The following is a 21,061-nucleotide window of genomic DNA, read 5'->3' as shown; positions in this document are numbered from 1 at the left end:
AAATTATTAATGTGACAACAGAGATTCGACAACCCCTCTTCTTGAAATTATTCACACCCTTATTGACAAGATAGCTAAAAAAAATTGTTCAAAAGGAAAAAGATGGCTAGAAAATAATAAATTAAAAAAAGGTTGTATGACCATTGACTGAATTAAAGACAATTATATACTTCTTACTCATAAATTTCTTACTATTTTTATTAAATAATATGTTATAAGGTTATATTCACATTTATAGTAGGTAATTATATTATTATTTAAATATTTTTGACTGCAATATTAATTAATATTTAATAGTTACCCTCATAACAATAAATTTTTCAATTTGACCAAAAATAAAAAAATATTTGTTTTTTATTTTTTTTCCTATCTTATCACTTGAGAAAGACTAAATATTATTTAAGTTAATAACAGTTACTACCAATGCTATATTATAAGATATTGCATGGTTTCCTTGAGAAAAATATATAGCACATAGTTGAGTTCACTTTTCTCCTCACAAAAGAAAAAAAACTGTAAGTTTACTCACACATTATTCACAAACAAATTCTAACTCTAATACAGAGTTTCAATCAACCTTCTTCTTGGTATAGCATACTCCCTTACTAAGAAGATAGCTAGGAATAATGCATTTTCAATTTAAATTAGTTCAAATTTACTTATTACTAATTTTATTATTTTTTATGTGTTGCTTTTTTTCTTCTTCAGATTTTTCATCCAAAAAATATCATGGCTTTCACTACCTCAACCCTAGCTGAAAAGAAGAACAAGGTTTTGTTCATATTGGGTGCAACAGGAACTGGGAAAACTAAACTTTCCATCAACTTGGGTACTTATTACCCCGCTGAAATCATAAACTCGGATAAGATTCAAGTCTATAAGGGTCTTGATATTGTCACAAATAAGGTACCGGAATCTGACCGTTGCTCGATTCCGCATCATATGTTAGGCATCATCGATGATCCTGAATATGATTTTACTATGAATGATTTCTGCAAGCACGTTCTTGAATCCCTAGATCTAATAATTGGCAATGGACACCTACCTATTATTGTAGGAGGGTCCAATTCTTATCTAAAAAAATTAGTTGAGGACCCAGCAATTGCATTTCTTTCAAAATATGATTGTTGTTTCATTTGGGTAGACGTGTCTTTGCCTACTCTGTTTCAATATGTAGGAAAAAGAGTTGATGAAATGGTTGCGGCTGGGATGGTTGATGAGATTCGAGAATATTTTGTACCTGGGGCAGACAACACAAAGGGAATTAGAAGGGCTATTGGGGTTCCTGAGCTTGATTCTTTTTTTGCGATTCAAAAGAAAAGTGGCATTGATGATGCTATAAAGGAAAGGATACTGAAGGAAGCTATTGAAGAAACCAAACACAACACTTGCATACTAGCTAAAAATCAACTCACGAAGATCCAGAACATGGCTCCTATGCTTGGATCGATGGTGTATAAAATTGATTCTACGGAAGTCTTTGAGGCCCTTTTAAGGGGAGAAGATTATAAACATTTGCATCAAGAGATTGTGATTAAACCAAGCAAGGAGATAGTGAAGAGATTCCTAGAGGAGACGACTCATGGATTTGATTATGAAAAATATTCAAATGAAAGTGGGAAACATGCACCCAATGGTGTTTGAAACATAGGGGAAAAAATTAGATAAAAATAAAAATAAAAGAATTAGTTTTTGTGCTAAGAGGAACTTTGTTGTCTTCCCCTTAAAATAAAAATAAAAATTTGTTGTATTATTTTCTCGTGGGAATAATTTTAAGGTGGGTTGGGTTTTAAGGATGTTGTTGTCTTTTTGTAATTGATAATACAAAAAATAAGATAAAATGTAAAATTAGTTGAATTCTTACACAAAATTAAAAGATGTTTTTTTTATTATGAACTATATACCTGATTTGTAATTTTCCGTCTTGTTTGTTATTTTTCATCTTGTAACGAATAACATTAACTTTTGCGTCAATTATTTCAAACAACAAGACTTATAAGATTAACAGGAGCTTCAATATATGGTACACTCACAAATTAAAATGCACTCGTACTCTTGTTTTTTAAATCAATAAATTTCCGACAATTTTCATGAAATAAAATGTTATTTGTCAATTTTTATACTTTAAAAAATATCATTTCATAAGAAAAAACATTATTTCATTGTTTATAGAATCATACTAAATTGTATCAAAAAAAAGAATCATACTAAATTTTTTATATTTTATCTTCAAAAATATTAAACATTCACTAGTATCAGTAATAAAAATTCAAAGAAATTCCTTTCGAATAAAATAAATTTTATTTCACAAATATTTTGGTGAATGATATTTAGTTTTTTTTAGGGAAGTAAATGATATTTAGTTATTGTATAATTGTAAATGACATAAAATAATATGAAAAAAAACTCTTTTAATTATTAAATAAAATACTAAATATGTACGGGTACATATTAAATATCTAAATGTGTGTTTGATATGTTAAAAAATAAAGGACATAACAAAACAACTCAACTGAAGGCAAGGGACATGACAAAAAATGAAATTTATTCCACTCACTAAAGCACAACATAGCCTTTGTCTCAAGTATAAGTTGTCTAAAATACCAAAATAATTTTTGTCCACAAAATAGTTTTTTTACGTTGTTTTGTCTTGTGTTGTACTGTTATGTTTTATGTTGTTAAGAGGAACTTTGTTGTCTTACCCTTAAAACAAGAATTAGTTTTCGTGCTAAGAGGAACTTTGTTGTCTTACCCTTAAAATAAAAATAAAAATTTGTTGTATTATTTTCTCGTGGGAATAATTTTAAGGTGGGTTGGGTTTTTTTTTTTTGATTACAAGGTGGGTTGGGTTTTAAGGATGTTGTTGTCTTTTTGTAATTGATAATACAAAATATAAGATAAATTATAAAATTAGTTGAATTCTTACACAAAATTAAAAGATGCTTTTTTTTATTATGAACTATATACCTGATTTGTAATTTTCCGTCTTGTTTGTTATTTTTCATCTTGTAATGAATAACGTTAACTTTTGCGTCAATTATTTCAAACAACAAGACTTATAAGATTAACAGGAGCTTCAATATATGGTACACTCACAAATTAAAATGCACTCGTACTCTTGTTTTTTAAATCAATAAATTACCGACAATTTTCATGAAATAAAATGTTATTTGTCAATTTTTATACTTTAAAATTATCATTTCATAAGAAAAAACATTATTTCATTGTTTATAGAATCATACTAATTTTTTTATATTTTATCTTCAAAAATATTAAACATTCACTAGTATCAGTAATAAAAATTCAAAGAAATTCCTTTCAAATAAAATAAATTTTATTTCACAAATATTTTGGTGAATGATATTTAGTTTTTTTTTTAGGGAAGTAAATGATATTTAGTTATTGTATAATTGTAAATGATATAAAATAATATGAAAAAAAACTCTTTTAATTATTAAATAAAATACTAAATATGTACGGGTACATATTAAATATCTAAATGTGTGTTTGATATGTTAAAAAATAAAGGACATAACAAAACAACTCAACTGAAGGCAAAAGGGACATGACAAAAAATGAAATTTATTCCACTCACTAAAGCACAACATAGCCTTTGTCTCAAGTACAAGTTGTCTAAAATACCAAAATAATTTTTGTCCACAAAATAGTTTGTTTTATGTTGTTTTGTCTTGTGTTGTATTGTTATGTTTTATGTTGTTATGTCAAGTACATATTTTTTTAGCATATCAAGCGCATTATACGTGTACTATAGAAATTACCTTTTTTTTTTAAAGAAAGTAAAAATTATCATGTAAACCCAAAAACTAAACTTTTTTTATAAATAAATATATAAGTAACATTAATATATAAGGGAATTTTTTCAAACATTGAAATGCAATCCAAATCGAAGGTGAATGTAAATACACATTTCTTTTTGATTGGTTGATCTTTCATCCTCGTGAGAGGCGGCAGTAGTTTCATGCAGCATGGATTTTGTTCCAGCATGGATTTTGTTGAAAGTTTTCCCTTTCTTCTTGCTTGTTCCTTTCTTCTTTCGAATCTTCTTCATCTGAGCTTATCATGATGATACGAGTTTCTTCATCTTCAATAGGTCCCTCTTCGTTGCTAGGGTCTTCTCCTCACTAGGATCTTCTTCTTTTGCGCTCAGGTCACTTCTCATGCAGAAGTATTCCTTAAAAAAAAAAAAAAAATTATGCAGAAGTATTGATATATTGTTTTAGTAAATTGTTAATTAAAAATTCGACAGAGTCTTGCTAATTAAAGATATCATATAATTCTAGTTCCAAACCTAATTATATTAACCTTATCTATATACTAAGAGATTAAATCTCTCAAACAATAAAAACTAAGAGATTAAAATTACCCTAATCTAAAAAGAGTTAAATTAACTTATAAGTCCTAATCCTAATCCTAAAAGACTTAAGAGAATTTTAGAAAATAAAGATTACTCCTAAAATAACAACTACTAATAAAAATACTAATCCTACTACGTAAAAAAAATCGGAATATAAAAGAAAAATGTTAGTCTTAATAGTAATAGGAAAAATCGAAAAAATAAAAGAAACAAATGGACTCTAAGAAAAACTTTATTCTACTGTTAGTAAAAACTAGAAAATAAAAATTAAACTACTAAATAATTAAATTAACATGTAAAGTGAACTACCTCTTCGAAAATATCAACAGTCCCCTGCAACGGTGGCAAAAACTTGATGACTAAATTTGACAACTGCACCTAACTGTTTTCAAGTAATAAAATGATAAGTAAGATTGTCTCGACATGGTTTGTCGTTCCAACTAAGAAACTAGCTAAGCTTATCAAAATAAAAATAAAAAGCAAATAAATAAAGTAAAAGCAAGTAAATTGGGGGGAGTTTGCAAGTTTGATTTGATTGTGCAAAATAATTGAGTTTTTAGTAATAGTTATGATTGCAGAACTTAGCGGTGTTTAGGATTCTTCGAATCCCCTATATTTCATTGTTCGTTTAAAGACTAGTAAATATTAGTTATGAGATAAGGGTTTTATTTAAGTGATGACTTCGTAGGATTATTACGTCCCTCCTACTATCAAGTTGCACCTACTGATCACGATAAGGTTATACGCACTCTACCGGTGTAGGGTCGTCAATCCTATGCAAGCTTGTTATAGTGGGGTATTACTCTCTCAGACGTAATTGAAACATAAAAGAATTGGTATTCCTAATTTGCCATCTAATTAAAGGCTCTAACTTCATTTATGAATCTTAGAAGTACATCACCTACCCTTTCCTACCTTAGTAGTTTTACAAACAGACAACCTTATGTCGTCTACCTTACCAAAGGGAAAGAATAAAGCTTGTAATGCAACGTTAAAAAATGATTAGGGATAACGCCTTAAGCATATTGTCTGCATCCCCTGTTTCTATGTTCAATTTGATTTCCTAAGTATGCCACACTCCCTAGGGCTTTGAAAGGCATTAAAACTTTTACATATAAAAATAGAATTAATATAATAAAATAACTGAATAAAAGATTTGAATTAAATTGATTCAACAAATAAATAAATGTTCATCTACCCAATTAGAATCTAATCCACAATTCTTCCAATTTTTCTTGAATCCCCTTAAGCTTCATTACATCCCATTTGATTAATTTTTCTGCCCTCAACACTAAAGGGGAAGAATTCACGCTTTTGGAGGATAAGGTGACGGAGTTTCATGAATTATCTACGAGTTTGCACTCATTAGCTTGTATGCAGTCTAGTAAGAGTGGGCTGAAGGCGAGGATGAACTGGTTACAAGAAGGCGTTGCTAATTCAAAATTCTTCCTTGGTATTATGTCTAACAGGCGACGCCGCAATGCTATTCAGTTGGTATATATTGATGGGGTTCAAGCTGACGGTGTCTAAAACATCAGAATGGTTTTTTTCACCATTTTTCTAATCATTTCAAATCTCTTGGTGTTGAGCAACCGAGGGTGGTGGAACTAAATTTCACCAAGTTGTCTAACGTTGAGTCAAGGAATTTAATTCGTCCATTTTCCTTGAAGGAGGCGAAGTAGGGAGTATGGGATTGCGATAGTTTCAAGAGCCCGGGTCTGGATGGCATTAGTTTTGGATTTATTAAAGAATTTGGCAAGACATGAAGGATGATTTTGTGAGATTTTTTACGAAATTTCATCACAATGGGAAATTGACAAAGGGGGTTAATTCAATGTTTATTGCTATGATTCCGAAAGTGGATAGTCCTCAACATCTTAATGATTTCAACCCAATTTCTTTAATGGGATGTATGTATAAGGTGTTGGTGAAGGTTCTTGCTAACATGCTTCAACTTGTCGTTGGAAGTGTCATATCAGAATCTCAGTCGACGTTTGTTAAAGGGAAGCAAATATTAGATGGTATTCTTATTTCTAATGATGCATATGATGAAACCCGACATTTTCATAAAGAAATTCTCTTGTTCAAAGTTGATTTCAAAAAGGCCTACGATTCAGTGGATTTACATTATCTAGATGCGGTTATGGCCAAAATGAATTTTTTAACCCTATGGAGGAAGTGGATATCTGAATGTGTAGGAACAACAATGGCATCACTTTTAGTGAATGGTTGTCATACGAAGGAGTTTCCTAAGGATAGGGGGCTTTGACAAGGAGACCCTTTCTCTCCTTTTATATTTCTTCTGGTGGCTGAGGGGTTTAATGTGCTGATGACATCTTTGGTGGGCGTAGGCCTTTTCAGTGGGAGCCATGTTGGCCGTCAGGATGGGGTGCAATTATCTCATCTCCAGTTTGCGGATGACACTTTGATTATTAGGGAAGGTGGTCTAATGTGAGATCTATGCAGGCGTTGTTTCTCTTATTTGAAGCAGTCTCTGGGCTGAAGGTTAACTTTCACAAGAGTATGCTAACAGGTGTTAATGTTGCTGATACCTGGTTGACTGAAGCTGCTATGGTTAAGAATTGTAGAACGGTCACTATTCCTTTTGTGTATTTGGGGCTGCCTATCAGTGGGGATGTTCGACGTCTCAGCTTATGGAAACCTATGATTGATCGTATTGTCGCTCTCCTGTCGGGGTGTAATAATAAGTTTTTTCATTGGGAAGTCACCTGATTCTGCTTAAGTCTGTCATGTCCTCTCTTCCGGTTTACTTTCTTTCCTTCTCCAAGGCTCCCGTAGGTATAATTTCTTCTATTGAATCTATTTTTAAATGATTTTTTGGGGGGATGGTGAGGAGTTTAGGAAAATTTTGTGGGTCAATTGGGACTCTATTTGCTTACGAAAGGAGGAGGGAGGGTTAGGCGTTAGGAGAATTTAATTTGTGTTTTTTGGGGAAGTGGTGTTGGAGGATGCTTGTTGATAAGGAGGGGTTATGGTATCAAGTGTTAAAGGCTAGATACGACGAGGTAGGTGGTCAGATGAAGGAGGGTGAACGTGAAAGTTTGGTGTGGTGGAGGATGATGTTTGCCATTCTTGGTGTGGGGGGGTTGGGGGGGGGGGGGGTTGGTTTGATGATTATACTTGTCGGGTAGTCGGAGATGGCCATATTACCTACTTCTTGACTGATAACTGGGTGGGTGAAATTCCTTTTGGGGTCAAATTCCGTCGGCTTTTTATTTTGGCCGTAAATAAAGGGAGTTCGGTGGCGGAAATGGCGAGGTTAGGGTGGGAGGTAGGGGGAAGTGCGCGGGTGTGGAGGAGACGCTTACTAGTATGGGAAGAGGAAGGGAGTAATCTGCTTTGTTACATAACATTTTTTTGCAGGATCATATTCATGATAAATGAAAGTGGCTGCTAGATCCTATCCATGGCTATTCCGTGCGTGGGGCGTATCTATTTCTCACGGCCGAGGATGAGCCTTTGGATAGGGGTCTCGTTGATAATGTTTGGCACAAGAAAGTTCCTTTAAATGTTTCCTTGTTCGCGTGGCGCCTTCTCCATAATAGAATCCCAACCAAAGACAACCTGGTGCGACTACGTGTTCTTCAACCAGAAGACAACATGTGTGTGGGAGGATGTGGCTCTATGGAAATGGCAGATCATCTTTTCTTAGGCTGCGATACCTTTGTAGCGTTTGGTCCCTTGTCTAGCAGTGGCTTTGATTTCTTCGGTTTCTTTCGGTGTGCTTCACGACCATTTTATTCAGTCAACTAATTTGGCGGGTATGTCGCGATCTTCTCATTTATTCTTCAAGGTTATTTGGCTGGCGTATGTCTGGGTTATTTGGAAGGAATGGAACAACCGGGTTTTCAAAAATATGGCATCCGATCCTTAAAACATTCTTGACAAAGTTAAGCTTAATTCCTTCTTGTGGTTGAAGGCTAATTTGGTTACATTCGCTTTTGGCTATCATGAGTGGTGGCGTCACCCTCTTTCATGTATGGGTGTTTTTGTTTAAATTATTTCTTCGTTACTATTTTGTTTTTGGTGGCGCTCTCCTGATTAGGCACCGGTGACTTTGTAACATACTTTGGTGATTCTCTTTTTGTACGCCTTATGAGAAGTGAATCACTCTTGTTTTAGTAATATAATTCATTTTGGCTAGTTAAAAAAAATTAATATTTATTTATTTGAATTTTTTGTTTTAAATACAATGATCCATTTTGAGTCAATGATTCTTTTCTCAATTTTTTGTCATAATAGTTTTTACAATCTTGTTAATTACTACACCAAGAGCTGCTTCTTCATTGCATGTCGTATGCTTTACAACTTTTTCATTATAATTCGTTAAAAAAACTATTTTAATATATGTTTACCCCTGTAATATTAGCGGTTTTTGATTTACCCCTTTGTAAAAAAATTTGTTTAGATTGCAATCCTGTAATTTGAAGATTCTTCGGTTTTGGACCTTCATGACGTCAAATTTCAAAATTTGTGATACTTTTGCCCCCTGTAATTTGAGCGAATTTCAGTTTACCCTCTGTCATATTATCGATTTTGTACCGTCAAAATTTACTCCAAAATTTTATTATTTAAAGAATCACTAATAAAATTCCACATCTAGAAGCCCATTTACCCCGAAATTTAGACAAAAATGGAATTGTGATTATGGGATCTTCGGTAGAAATGGGGGATATTTTAGTGGGTAAATTAACACCTCCAATGGAGAAAGAATCCTCATATGCTTCAGAAGTTAGATTATTACGAGCTATACTTTGGATTCAGGTATCGACCTCAAAGGAAACTTTGTCTAAAACTACCTATAGGTTATAGGGGCCGAGTTATTGATGTGAGATGAATTAAAAAAAAGCAGGTTCTAGCTATAATCCATAAACGATTCACACACACAGACATGAAAAGTTATAAAGTGGCCGGGAGACATGGAAATAAAGTATCATTTCAAAGATTTCTGTCTTAGTTGCAAGATGGAAGACCCATTGATATAGTCTTCGACCCATTAGGGGTACCCTCACGAATGAATGTAGGACAAATATTGGAATGTTCTCTCGGATTTGCTGGGACTATGCTAAATAGATATTATCGAAAAGCATCTTTTGATGAGAGATATGAGCGAATTTCAGTTTACCCATCTATCATATCATCGATTTTGTACGGTCAAAATTCATGAAGGTCTAAAATCAAAGAATCTTCAATTTACAGGGTTGGAATCTAAATAATTTTTTTTTTACAGAATGCAAACCAAAAACCGCTAATATTACAGGGTAAACATATATTATCCATTAAATAAAACTACATGATGTAAACACATGACACAAGTAACAACATAATAATATTTTCATGTTTAATTACAACATATTACACCAACAATTTCGTATTATAAAAAATAAAAAATCAATGAGTTTCTACTAAGAAAGAGCAATGTAATGTAAATATTAATTAATGGGATTCAATATAGAGGTAGTTTTTGTCAAGTGTGATTTGGTAATGAATATAAAGATTTGTATTGCTATTCCAAAATAGGGAATAGAGAGCACATTTACTTACCAAATCATTTCTGGCCTTTGATTGAATTACAACGAATGATTAGGATTTGGTGTCAAAGTTTAGTTTCACACCAACGTTTCATTTGATCCTAACTCTTTTTTCATTATTCCTACAATTAACCTTGTTATCGTTCAATACAATTGTATTATTGTTTTGAGATTTTCTCCCTATGTATCACGAATGGTTATAAAAGAAATAGAATGCAATGAAAGGTTGATACATAATATTTATGTTAGACCCTTACTTGAATTGTCTGAAGAGACAAGCATGATACATGGATGCACCTAAAAGACTTTTGATAATAACACTAGTTTTTTCAAGGTTTCCTTCCAAATCCTTAAGTGCTAAAATAATTCATTATGGAAAATACAATGCTTGTGATATGGAAAAGAGAAGAAAAAAATATGTATGAAATTCTCAAGTATGTTTATGTTATGCTTATCATGATTTTCATATTTTTGGTTGTATGCAATGCAGAAGCTGGTAAGTGCTTTTTCTCATCACTTTCAGATTTTCTTATTTGCCTTATATAGCTTCCCTCTAATTTACATTTTTCTCTTTTTATTTTACATTGCAGGAGAAAGAGAAGAAATTATACCTTGTAATACTGACTTTAATTGTCCTTCTTCTTTGTGTACCATTCCATTGAAATTACTCAAACCAATTTGTACTAATCATCAATGTATCTGCCAACCTATATATAGTTAAATTGAAAATTATATCTTACTTTTAAGCCTATATAATTTTATTTACACTCCATCATTTTGTAACCTTTATGATTCTCATTTCAGTATATATTGCTTTAACCATTCAATTTTCTTGACACATCCTAAAGCGTATTATAAATACTTCTACGAAGCATGTGGATCCATCTAACTTTAGATTGAGCAAAGAAGAGTTTCCTCACAATTCGGTGGAAAAGGTGTGTCTAGTTTGGTTGATTAATTGTTTGATAAGAGTTTCCTTTTTGGTGTTGCTTTCTTTTTGGATGTAGGTGTGTAGGTGTTCTTTAGATTTGATACCTAGAGACATGCGTTGTTTGTACAAACTTCGATTTCTTTTTATTATATTTTTATTAGTTTGCCATTAAAAAAAATTGTTTGATAAAATGGATCAACAATTGCCTACAAAAAAAAGAAAAAAAAAGAATGAGAGAGATAGAGATAGAAAAGCGGCGACTGTCTCATGCCATCACGCCGGCGTCCTTTTTCGCCGGAAGTGAGGTTTTATAGGATGAGTGGGTCATTTGCCAGTGAGGCACAAACGGAAAGGGTTGAAAGGGTTAGAGGAGAATGGTAGGAGAAATTTCTATCTTCTATCTTCATAATTTACATGGTAGGAGAAACTTTTCCTTACAAGAGTTGGATGAATTGAGAATCAATATCTTCTAAATAAATCGCACAATTTTGAGAAAACCTTCATAATGAAAATAAATCATTGAATTTGTTGCTACTAGATAATGTTAAACAAATTAAAATAGTTGTTGCTGCTACTGCTAAATAAATAAGTGAACCTTATAACCTAATGTCTAAGGATTTGACAAGTGTAAATTGATCGATAATAAATAAGTGAACCTTATAAAGCTTATAAGTGAATTTGTTAATGATGTGTAGAAAAAGATTAAAAAATGTATAACAGAGGTGGTTGACTGTTGGGTTATTGTAAAACTTGAGGGTGTTGACCTACTGGTGAATCATATTTTTCAAAGGTTTGCTTCCACTGCAAGAAGTCTGGACACTTTGTTACTTACTGTCCTGACCCTTAGAAGGACACGCCTAAGAAGGATAGTTCAAAGAAGGAGGATTTCAAGAACAAAGTCAAGAAAAGTCCCATGGCAGTATGGGAAGATCAAGATGATGACTCTTATGTAGAGGAAGCAAATATGGTTCTGATAACATCAACATCTTCTTATGCAGACTCTCATATGTGGATGCATAAGATGATGATGAGGTATTTGCTGAAATTACCTGTGAATAGTTAATCACGTTGTTAAAGACCTAATTAGCAACTATGAGAGTAAATCAAGAATTTTAAAGTTCTTCAAAAAAAAAAAATATAAATTACTTGTTAAAGCTAAATGTTTGGACTTAGAAATTGATATATCTCGGAATACGTAATCAGATTCTTGAAGAAGCTCGGTGTTCTGATGCACAGAAACACTCTGATAAGCATGAAATTGCTCTTCAAGAATTTCTTATTAATGGCATTGAGAGAAGCAATATGCATGGCTTCTATAATTTACGGTGTCAGTGGGAACAATTGAGAAGGCAATGGTTATTCATAAAGTAAACATGTTGAAAATGTTCACATTCTTGAAAAACTAAAGTAGACTACATGTTCTAACTGTTTCAAAGATGGAAAACAGATGTAATCCTATTCAAAGCCTAAAGCTTCTATAATCCTAAAGCTGTTGCAAAGTCTAAAGCTGTTGAAAAGCCTATAGCTTACTCAAAACCAAAAGCTTTTAAGCCTAAAGCTCTGAAACAAGATAAGTCCTCTAAAACTAACCCTAAAGCACCCATGAAAGTATGGGTACCTAAGCCTTAATATTTCTTTGTTTCTGTTGTGAATTTGAACAAAACCACACCAATGAAACAAAGATGTGTGGAGCAAAGGAAGTAGTAATCAATGGGTAAAAGTAACCTCAAGCAATAACAACAACAAAATAATCCTAAGACTTAGTGTAGAACAACACCACAAGCATAATCAAAACAATAAAGATAAGCAAGTAAAGGAAGAACAAACCCACAAGGACTCTTAAACCAATTCGATCCAATACTCTTGAAGCAACATGGTAAAGATATCACGAATTATGATCTTCCAGAATTACCAGTAGAAATAAATGAAGATAATCCAGTTCCAAGAGTTATTCAGGAGGAGTTATTAGCCCAAATTCCCAACGAAGACATCAAATCTATTGAGAAGTTAAATCATGACCAAATGGTTGTTTTCAATACCATTATGAATGCCATTGCTCATAAATGGAGACTTTAAGAAAAATGTAATTTTTAAAGATATTCTTTTATCGCAATCATATCAATGTTTCTTTTACATAACATGTCATTTATACATTTATGTTATGATGTTACTAATTACTGTTGGAATAAACAATAAATAATTATTATTTTATCTTAATTTTATATGCAGGCAAACTAAAATATGTTGAGTTCAAAAATAATTTTGTTATATGCCTTGACAATATTTTGTTTATAAATCAATATATCAATAATTTCCATTAATATTTAAAAATTTTAATCAAAATTATACAAACAAACATAATAAAATAATCACATGCGTTTCCCTCAAAAAAAATAAATAATCACATGCGTTAGCGCAGTAGAAAGAGCGGACAGACGGTCACGATAGTGCCCGTCTTTCCGCTTGTATTTAATAAAATATTCTTTCTGTTTCAAAATAATTGTGTTTTATCATTTTTTTCTCAAAATAATTATCACATTAGAATATAATACCTTTATTTATTGCAATTCATCCAACTTTCTCTAATTCACTAACTACAATTAATAAGGATATTTTAGTAAATGATGCTAATTTTACCATTGAAATCAACACGATTAATTATTTTCTTAATAATCTTGCACAAACTTTATTTAAACGACTAATATTTTGAGACAGATAAAGTAATAATAATCCTTAAAAAAATAAGGAAACCCCTAATATGGACCTAATACTTAAAGGACCATAGGTGCACCTCAGTAAATTGCCATCTACAAAGGGTACCAATTTTGTGGGTCCGGTTTCGATCTGCTTCTTCTTTGTTGACAAAAAGTCTGGTTCCATTTTGTATATACAAAATTCATCACTTTTTTCTCTAGTTACATAAATGGCTTCTCCGAATCACAAATACGTAAATATGAGGTTTTGGGCAATTTAAAATGTATAGGCAACTTTTCTTCCTCATTTCAAGCAATAATCATATTTTTTTTTTCTATTATGAACAATTGTAACGATCTCAAACAAGAAAACCATAAATTAGTTGGTTGATTACATGCAGGGCCGGACCCTAGGGGGTGCAAGTTGTAACGCCCTCCTTTTTATTTAATTATTTTAATTAGTTTTAGAATATATTTATATGATTGGTATGATTTACATGATTTATGTGATATTTTCTTATGTTATATGTTGGTATTTACTAGCATAATATAATTATTATTTGGTGTAGAAATATATTTGTTATTTGTTATAGATATATTTGTTATTTGGTGTAGAAATATATTTGTTATTTGTTATAGATATATTTGTTATTTGGTGTAGAAATATATTTGTTATTTGTTAGAGATATATTTGTTATTGGTGTATTATTATTATTAAGTGGGGGAGAGATATATTTAATTTAGAAATAAATAAGATTATGAGGAATAGAGTAGTTTTGAGGTGTAAGAGAAATAAGAAGGGGGTTAGAATAGAAAGAAGAATAAGTTGTTGGGCCAAAATAGATTTAGGAAGAGCGTTTAGTATTATAAATAGAGAAGCTTAGGTTAGAAAGAGTTTATCGGAAACCGCTTTTTGGAAAAGAGGAGAACAAGAAAGAAGAGAAGAGGAGAGAAAAGTCAAGAGAAGATGAGAAGACCTTAGGAAAGAAGAACGCTGCCGCTGATTCAGGAATTAATCTAAGGTGAGGGTGAGACTATCTTGCATTAATATTAAGTTGTTAAATCATTAGATTGCATCTAACAAGTTGGGGAAAGTTTGTGAGAATTTGAGAATTAGGGTTTTGAGAGAGATTTGATGATTAGATGATGAAAACTTGTTGAATTGATGTAGAAATTGTATACAGTCCTTAGATAACCCATATGACGATTATTGGATGTAGTTTTGAGGTTAGAACCATGGAATTGGATGAGATGTTGGTGAGTTTAAGAATTAGGGTTTAATAATTGTAATAGGTTGTTAATAGATTTGAGAACCCTTTGAATTTGCATACAGTAAGTTGATGAATAATTAGTGTTCTAATGATAGGGTAATCATAGGGTAATGATTAGGGTCAAGTTTGGAGAGTATTGGATCGAATAAGAAGTGGAAAAGATTTCCCCAAAGCGAAATCGCAGCTGAACTGCGATTTTGCTGTCAATGTACAAAACACGTTTTTATTGTCTCAGTTTGACAAGTTTAAGTTCCAAACTGGGTTTAGGTGTAAACACAAAAGTTGTAGGTATGGATGTTAGCTTTCTAATGCCGTTGGTCTCACATCAATAGGATTTATAGAACTTGAGTTATGGTCAAATTACTGCACGTAGGTCACAGTGAATTTTTATGGACTTTCAGCACAACTTTTCCGAATTTAAAATGAAAACTGGTATTGATCGGTACAGAATTGGTCTTAGGAGTAAACATGAAAGTTTTAGATAATTTTGTTAGATTTCTAGTGGCTTTGGTTTGACGTGAAAATGATGTTTGGTCTTTGAGTTATGATTAAAATACTACAGGGAGGTCTTTGCAAAATTGTACGGTGACAGCATTCTCTGTTTCATGTTTTTGCGTTTTGTTCATATGTTTCTGTTTTGAATTGATCTTTGTTGTAAACATGAAAGTTGTTGATATTTGTGATATCTTTCCAGTAGCTTTTGTTTGACATGAAAATATGTTGTGCATAATTTATTATGTTTTTACAAAGATACATAGTGAATTATTGTTGATGTTTAAATACGATGTTATATGAAGTTGTTTATGATTGATGAATATGATATTTTAAGATGTTGTTTATTATCATTTGATATTGTTATATTATGATATGACATGAATTATTTATGTGATCCATATGTTGTCAAGATGTTAAGATGTTAAGACGTTAAGATCATAAGAGTTGTTAAGTCGTCGAGTCGTTATGAAGTCATCAAGTTGTTAAGATGTTATGTTGTCAAGATATCAAGATGTTAGGATGTCATAGATGTTCATAAAGTTTCTAAGACGTAAGATGTTGAGTCCATGCATACTCATTTAAAGATGAGGGCTCATGCCCTGGAGCTTTTGCTCAACCACGACGATGGAGCTTTTGCTCAACCACGACGATGGAGCTTTTTGCTCAACCACGACGATGGAGCTTTTGCTCAACCACGACGATGAGGGCTTATGCCCTACGAGTATATTTATGCTCAACCACGATGATGAGGGCTTATGCCCTAAAATGGTACCACATGCATTTGCATTTTCATGATGATCAAAGATGGTTTAAGACGTTAAGAGTTGCATAGTCGAGTCTAGATGCATTGTCAGGTCAAGTTGTTAAGATGTCAAGTTATCGAGATGTTAAGATGTTAAGATGTCAAGTTGATGAGCTATTAATGAAGTGCTTTATGAATGATTATGATGCTTAAGATGATGAATGATTATGATGTGTATGATGATTGATTACGAAGTTGCTTATGATGATTGATTATGAAGTTGTTTATGATAAGATGCTATGTGATTTATGATAAGATGCTATGTGATTTATGGTATGATGCTATGTGATTTATGATATGATGCTACATGTTTACTAATGATGATATGTGATGATGTATGTGATATTATTGATAATATAAGATGAAGTATATGACTAATATAGGAAGAATAGTGACACTAGTTAAGAAAGTTTAAGTTGTTAGATATGATTAATGAATTATAAGATGTTTAAGTTGTTGAATGTACTTTATATGATTTATATGCTTTATATTATTGTTTGAGAAATCTCACCCCTCTGCTTGGAAATGTTGCTCTTCGTATGGGTAACTTGCAGGTAACCAGGATTAGTTGCGGTCGTGAGTGGACTCCTCACAAATGTGTCTTAAGTGCTCTGATACGTAACGGGATGGGATTATGTCTTTACTTTCTGTTCCTTACGTATTTCTTTATGAATCTTTCAAGAATTGATGTTGAACTAAGTTTTATGAAATTTTATATTGAGGCCCTTGTGCCAAAGATTATTTAAGTTGTCAAACTATTCCGCTGCGAAGTTTTAAAGATTATGTTGTTATATTTTTGAAGGATAAATTATTATTCCATTTACGTTTTTTTTAAGGAATGTGACATTCCGTTTTATGATGAAAAACTCTGATTTTATTTAAGAAATTTTTACGTTGGGAAACGGGGTGTTACAATTGGTATCAGAGCAGGTCGGTCCGTTCGGCCAAGTAGAAGAGTCGTTGTGTCGTGTCGTCATGTTTTCTAGTTAGTAGTTATGTTTTATTATGCGATCATGTTTAACTGACTAACATTGATGTGGTTTTGTGTTTTGTTTGAAGAAACAATAATTAAATTTATTTTCTCTTGTGCTTGAATTTCGAGGACGAAATTCTTTTAAGTTGGGGAGAGTTGTAACGCCCTCCTTTTTATTTAATTATTTTAATTAGTTTTAGAATATATTTATATGATTGGTATGATTTACATGATTTATGTGATATTTTCTTATGTTATATGTTGGTATTTACTAGCATAATATAATTGTTATTTGGTGTAGAAATATATTTGTTATTTGTTATAGATATATATGTTATTTGGTGTAGAAATATATTTGTTATTTGTTATAGATATATTTGTTATTTGGTGTAGAAATATATTTGTTATTTGTTAGAGATATATTTGTTATTGGTGTATTATTATTATTAAGTGGGGGAGAGATATATTTAATTTAGAAATAAATAAGATTATGAGGAATAGAGTAGTTTTGAGGTGTAAGAGAAATAAGAAGGGGGTTAGAATAGAAAGAAGAATAAGTTGTTGGGCCAAAATAGATTTAGGAAGAGCGTTTAGTATTATAAATAGAGAAGCTTAGGTTAGAAAGAGTTTACCGGAAACCGCTTTTTGGAAAAGAGGAGAACAAGAAAGAAGAGAAGAGGAGAGAAAAGTCAAGAGAAGATGAGAAGACCTTAGGAAAGAAGAACGCTGCCGCTGATTCAGGAATTAATCTAAGGTGAGGGTGAGACTATCTTGCATTAATATTAAGTTGTTAAATCATTAGATTGCATCTAACAAGTTGGGGAAAGTTTGTGAGAATTTGAGAATTAGGGTTTTGAGAGAGATTTGATGATTAGATGATGAAAACTTGTTGAATTGATGTAGAAATTGTATACAGTCCTTAGATAACCCATATGACGATTATTGGATGTAGTTTTGAGGTTAGAACCATGGAATTGGATGAGATGTTGGTGAGTTTAAGAATTAGGGTTTAATAATTGTAATAGGTTGTTAATAGATTTGAGAACCCTTTGAATTTGCATACAGTAAGTTGATGAATAATTAGTGTTCTAATGATAGGGTAATCATAGGGTAATGATTAGGGTCAAGTTTGGAGAGTATTGGATCGAATAAGAAGTGGAAAAGATTTCCCCAAAGCGAAATCGCAGCTGAACTGCGATTTTGCTGTCAATGTACAAAACACGTTTTTATTGTCTCAGTTTGACAAGTTTAAGTTCCAAACTGGGTTTAGGTGTAAACACAAAAGTTGTAGGTATGGATGTTAGCTTTCTAATGCCGTTGGTCTCACATCAATAGGATTTATAGAACTTGAGTTATGGTCAAATTACTGCACGTAGGTCACAGTGAATTTTTATGGACTTTCAGCACAACTTTTCCGAATTTAAAATGAAAACTGGTATTGATCGGTACAGAATTGGTCTTAGGAGTAAACATGAAAGTTTTAGATAATTTTGTTAGATTTCTAGTGGCTTTGGTTTGACGTGAAAATGATGTTTGGTCTTTGAGTTATGATTAAAATACTACAGGGAGGTCTTTGCAAAATTGTACGGTGACAGCATTCTCTGTTTCATGTTTTTGCGTTTTGTTCATATGTTTCTGTTTTGAATTGATCTTTGTTGTAAACATGAAAGTTGTTGATATTTGTGATATCTTTCCAGTAGCTTTTGTTTGACATGAAAATATGTTGTGCATAATTTATTATGTTTTTACAAAGATACATAGTGAATTATTGTTGATGTTTAAATACGATGTTATATGAAGTTGTTTATGATTGATGAATATGATGTTTTAAGATGTTGTTTATTATCATTTGATATTGTTATATTATGATATGACATGAATTATTTATGTGATCCATATGTTGTCAAGATGTTAAGATGTTAAGACGTTAAGATGATAAGAGTTGTTAAGTCGTCGAGTCGTTATGAAGTCATCAAGTTGTTAAGATGTTATGTTGTCAAGATATCAAGATGTTAGGATGTCATAGATGTTCATAAAGTTTCTAAGATGTAAGATGTTGAGTCCATGCATACTCATTTAAAGATGAGGGCTCATGCCCTGGAGCTTTTGCTCAACCACGACGATGGAGCTTTTGCTCAACCACGACGATGGAGCTTTTTGCTCAACCACGACGATGGAGCTTTTGCTCAACCACGACGATGAGGGCTTATGCCCTACGAGTATATTTATGCTCAACCACGATGATGAGGGCTTATGCCCTAAAATGGTACCACATGCATTTGCATTTTCATGATGATCAAAGATGGTTTAAGACGTTAAGAGTTGCATAGTCGAGTCTAGATGCATTGTCAGGTCAAGTTGTTAAGATGTCAAGTTATCGAGATGTTAAGATGTTAAGATGTCAAGTTGATGAGCTATTAATGAAGTGCTTTATGAATGATTATGATGCTTAAGATGATGAATGATTATGATGTGTATGATGATTGATTACGAAGTTGCTTATGATGATTGATTATGAAGTTGTTTATGATAAGATGCTATGTGATTTATGATAAGATGCTATGTGATTTATGGTATGATGCTATGTGATTTATGATATGATGCTACATGTTTACTAATGATGATATGTGATGATATATGTGATATTATTGATAATATAAGATGAAGTATATGACTAATATAGGAAGAATAGTGACACTAGTTAAGAAAGTTTAAGTTGTTAGATATGATTAATGAATTATAAGATGTTTAAGTTGTTGAATGTACTTTATATGATTTATATGCTTTATATTATTGTTTGAGAAATCTCACCCCTCTGCTTGGAAATGTTGCTCTTCGTATGGGTAACTTGCAGGTAACCAGGATTAGTTGCGGTCGTGAGTGGACTCCTCACAAATGTGTCTTAAGTGCTCTGATACGTAACGGGATGGGATTATGTCTTTACTTTCTGTTCCTTACGTATTTCTTTATGAATCTTTCAAGAATTGATGTTGAACTAAGTTTTATGAAATTTTATATTGAGGCCCTTGTGCCAAAGATTATTTAAGTTGTCAAACTATTCCGCTGCGAAGTTTTAAAGATTATGTTGTTATATTTTTGAAGGATAAATTATTATTCCATTTACGTTTTTTTTAAGGAATGTGACATTCCGTTTTATGATGAAAAACTCTGATTTTATTTAAGAAATTTTTACGTTGGGAAACGGGGTGTTACAATTGGTATCAGAGCAGGTCGGTCCGTTCGGCCAAGTAGAAGAGTCGTTGTGTCGTGTCGTCATGTTTTCTAGTTAGTAGTTATGTTTTATTATGCGATCATGTTTAACTGACTAACATTGATGTGGTTTTGTGTTTTGTTTGAAGAAACAATAATTAAATTTATTTTCTCTTGTGCTTGAATTTCGAGGACGAAATTCTTTTAAGTTGGGGAGAGTTGTAACGCCCTCCTTTTTATTTAATTATTTTAATTAGTTTTAGAATATATTTATATGATTGGTATGATTTACATGATTTATGTGATATTTTCTTATGTTATATGTTGGTATTTACTAGCATAATATAATTGTTATTTGGTGTAGAAATATATTTGTTATTTGTTATAGATATATTTGTTATTTGGTGTAGAAATATATTTGTTATTTGTTATAGATATATTTGTTATTTGGTGTAGAAATATATTTGTTATTTGTTAGAGATATATTTGTTATTGGTGTATTATTATTATTAAGTGGGGGAGAGATATATTTAATTTAGAAATAAATAAGATTATGAGGAATAGAGTAGTTTTGAGGTGTAAGAGAAATAAGAAGGGGGTTAGAATAGAAAGAAGAATAAGTTGTTGGGCCAAAATAGATTTAGGAAGAGCGTTTAGTATTATAAATAGAGAAGCTTAGGTTAGAAAGAGTTTACCGGAAACCGCTTTTTGGAAAAGAGGAGAACAAGAAAGAAGAGAAGAGGAGAGAAAAGTCAAGAG

General features: G+C 31.8%; 1 long non-coding RNA gene and 1 pseudogene across 2 annotated transcripts; both read left to right on the top strand.

The window, feature by feature from the left end:
* The first annotated feature begins 729 nt into the window (after positions 1–729).
* On the top strand, positions 730–1,644 carry LOC146949469 (adenylate isopentenyltransferase 5, chloroplastic pseudogene; annotated as a pseudogene).
* An 8,291-nt stretch (positions 1,645–9,935) lies between these two features.
* LOC146949468 (uncharacterized) lies at positions 9,936–11,927 on the top strand. 2 transcript variants are annotated; one of them, XR_015025413.1, is made up of 3 exons: positions 10,190–10,423; positions 10,518–10,862; positions 11,649–11,927. It is a non-coding gene; the product is annotated as an uncharacterized LOC146949468 (long non-coding RNA). The 2 variants fall into 2 exon arrangements; XR_015025414.1 differs by lacking the exon at positions 11,649–11,927 and having other exon boundaries at positions 9,936–10,423; positions 10,518–10,666.
* The last annotated feature ends 9,134 nt before the right edge of the window (positions 11,928–21,061 follow it).

Source organism: Medicago sativa, chromosome 2 (assembly GCF_051527215.1).
Source record: "Medicago sativa cultivar Bolivia chromosome 2, Bolivia_mono, whole genome shotgun sequence".
Lineage (NCBI taxonomy): Eukaryota > Viridiplantae > Streptophyta > Magnoliopsida > Fabales > Fabaceae > Medicago > Medicago sativa.
This window is presented reverse-complemented; position numbering and strand designations above follow the sequence as displayed.